The sequence below is a fragment of the Arachis ipaensis genome, chromosome B2 (genome assembly GCF_059453495.1).
Source record: "Arachis ipaensis isolate K30076 ecotype BB chromosome B2, ASM5945349v1, whole genome shotgun sequence".
Classification (NCBI taxonomy): domain Eukaryota; kingdom Viridiplantae; phylum Streptophyta; class Magnoliopsida; order Fabales; family Fabaceae; genus Arachis; species Arachis ipaensis.
This window is the reverse complement of record NC_142437.1, coordinates 98,475,136-98,478,195: the sequence shown is the minus strand read 5'-3', so window position 1 is coordinate 98,478,195 and position 3,060 is coordinate 98,475,136. Positions and strand designations below refer to the sequence as shown.

General features: G+C 42.5%; 1 non-coding gene across 1 annotated transcript; it reads left to right on the top strand.

Annotated features, from left to right (window-relative positions):
- Positions 1 to 2,478: 2,478 nt before the first annotated feature.
- Positions 2,479 to 2,586, top strand: LOC148574967 (small nucleolar RNA R71). The gene has a single exon (XR_015905731.1). It is a non-coding gene; the product is annotated as a small nucleolar RNA R71 (small nucleolar RNA).
- Positions 2,587 to 3,060: the final 474 nt, after the last annotated feature.

The window sequence follows — 3,060 nt, the reverse complement described above, 5'->3', positions numbered from 1 at the left end:
CTTAGGTGCCATCAATGGTTATGGAAAAAAACAAAAAAGCTATGCTTTTACCACACCAAACTTAGAATGTTGCTCGCCCTCGAGCAAAAGAAGAAAGAAGAAGAAGATATGGAGGAGATGGATGGGAGTGTGTATTCGGCCATATGGGTGGGATTGGGTGGGAGAGAGAGAGAGATGTTGAATTTTGAAGGTAGTGGGTGTATGGATGTGAGTGGTAAAGGGTTAATAGGGAAGAGTGTTTGTTGGGAATAGAGGATGATTGAGAAGAGAGAAGAGAGTGAGTGAAGGTAGGTGGGGATCCTGTGGGGTCCACAGATCCTGAGATGATCCTGTGAGGTCCACAGATCTTGAGGTGTCAAGGCATTTACATCCCTGCACCAATTTAGGCATGTAAAATGCCCTTGCACACAACTCTGGGCGTTCAGCGCCAGGTTGGTGCCCATTTTGGGCGTTCAACGCCCATTTGTTGCCATTTCTGGCGTTGAACGCCAGAACCATGCTTGTTCTGGGCGTTCAGCGCCAGGATGCTGCCCATTCTGGGCGTTCAGCGCCAGAATCCATGCTCTGTTCTGGCGTTTGAACGCTAGACAGATGCTCCTCCAGGGTGTGATTTTTCTTCTGCTATTTTTGATTCCGTTTTCAATTTTTATATTTATTTTGTGACTCTACATGATCATGAACCTACAAATACATATAACTAAGGAAAATATGGTTAGATAAATAGAAATTGGGTTGCCTCCCAACAAGCGCTTCTTTAATGTCAATAGCTTGACAGTGGGCTCTCATGGAGCCTCACAGATGTGCAGAGCTTTGTTGAGACTCTCCAACACCAAACTTAGAGTTTGGATATGGGAGTTCAACACCAAACTTAGAGTTTGGTTGTGGCCTCCCAACACCAAACTTAGAGTTTGACTGTGGGGGCTCTGGTTGACTCTGCTTTGAGATAAGCTTTTTCTGCTTCCTCTCCCTGGTTGCAGAGGGAGATCCTTGAGTTTTAAACACAAGGGAGTCCTCATTCCATTGAAGGACTATTTCACCTCTGTCAACATCAATCACAGCTCTTGCTGTGGCCAGGAAAGGTCTTCCTAGGATGATGGATTCATCCTCTTCCTTTCCAGTATCCAGGACTATGAAATCAGCAGGGATGTAAAGGCCTTCAACCTTTACTAATACATCCTCTACTTGTCCATATGCCTGTTTTCTCGAATTGTCTGCCATCTCTAGTGAGATTTTAGCAGCTTGCACCCCATAGATTCCCAGTTTCTCTATTACAGAGAGTGACATGAGGTTTATTCATGAACCAAGGTCACACAGAGCCTTAAAGATCATGGTGCCTATGGTACAGGGTATTATAAACTTTCCAGGATCCTGTCTCTTCTGAGGCAATGTCAGTTGATCCAGATCACTTAGTTCATTGATGAACAAGGGAGGTTCAACTTTCCAAGTATCAATGCCAAATAATTTTGCATTCAGCTTCATGATTGCACCAAGAAACTTGGCAGTTTGCTCTTCAGTAACATCCTCATTCTCTTCAGAAGAGGAATACTCATCAGAGCTCATGAAGGGCATAAGGAGGTTCAATAGAATCTCTATGGTCTCTAGATGAGTCTCAGATTCCTTTGGTTCCTCAGAGGGAAGCTCCTTATTGGTCACTGGACGTCCCAGGAGGTCTTCCTCCTTGGGATTCACGTCCTCCTCTCCCTCATTGGGTTCGGCCATTTTGCTTATGTCAATGGCCTTGCACTCTCCTTTTGGATTCTCTTCTGTATTGCTTGGGAGAGTACTGGGAGGGATTTCAGTGATCCTTTTACTCAGCTGGCCCACTTGTGCTTCCAGATTTCTAATGGAAGACCTTGTTTCATTCATGAAACTTACAGTGACCTTAGATAGATCAGAGACTAAATTTGCTAAATTAGGAGTATTTTGTTCAGAGTTCTCTGTCTGTTGCTGAGTGGATGATGGAAAAGGTTTATTATTGCTAAACCTGTTTCTTCCACCATTATTAAAGCCTTGTTGAGGCTTTTGATCCTTCCATGAGAAATTTGGATGATTTCTCCATGATGAGTTATAGGTGTTTCCATAAGGTTCACCTAAATAATTTACCTCTGCTATTGCAGGGTTTTCAGGATCATAAGCTTCTTCTTCATAAGAAGCCTCTTGAGTACTGTTCGATGCAGCTTGCATTCCATGCAGACTCTGAGAGATTATATTGACTTGCTGAGTCAATATTTTATTCTGAGCCAATATGGCATTCAGAGTATCAATCTCAAGAACTCCCTTCTTCATAGGCGTCCCATTACTCACAGGATTCCTTTCAGAAGTGTACATGAACTGGTTATTAGCAACCATGTCAATGAGTTCTTGAGCTTCTGCAGGCGTTTTCTTTAGGTGAATGGATCCACCTGCAGAAGTGTCCAGTGATATCTTTGATAACTCAGATAAACCATCATAGAATATATCCAGGATGGTCCATTCTGAAAGCATGTCAGAAGGACACTTTTTGGTCAACTGTTTGTATCTTTCCCAAGCTTCATAGAGGGATTCACCTTCTTTCTGTCTGAAGGTTTGAACATCAGCTCTAAGCTTGCTCAGCTTTTGAGGAGGAAAGTACTTGGCTAAGAAAGCCGTGACCAGCTTATCCCAAGAGTTCAGGCTGTCTTTGGGTTGAGAATCCAACCATAATCTAGCTCTGTCTCTTACAGCAAAAGGGAAAAGCATGAGCCTGTAGACTTCAGGATCTACTCCATTAGTCTTAACAGTATCACATATCTGCAAGAATTCATTTAAGAACTGAAAAGGATCTTCAGATGGAAGTCCATAAAACTTGCAGTTCTGCTGCATCAGAGAAACTAATTGAGGTTTCAGCTCAAAATTGTTTGCTCCAATGGCAGGAATGGAGATGCTTCTTCCATGTAAATTGGAATCAGGTGCAGTAAAGTCACCAAGCATCTTCCTTACATTATTATTATTTTTGGTTGCCATCTCCTTTTCCTGTTCAAAAATTTCTGAAAGGTTATCTCTGGATTGTTGTATTTTAGCTTCTCTTAATTTTCTCTTTAG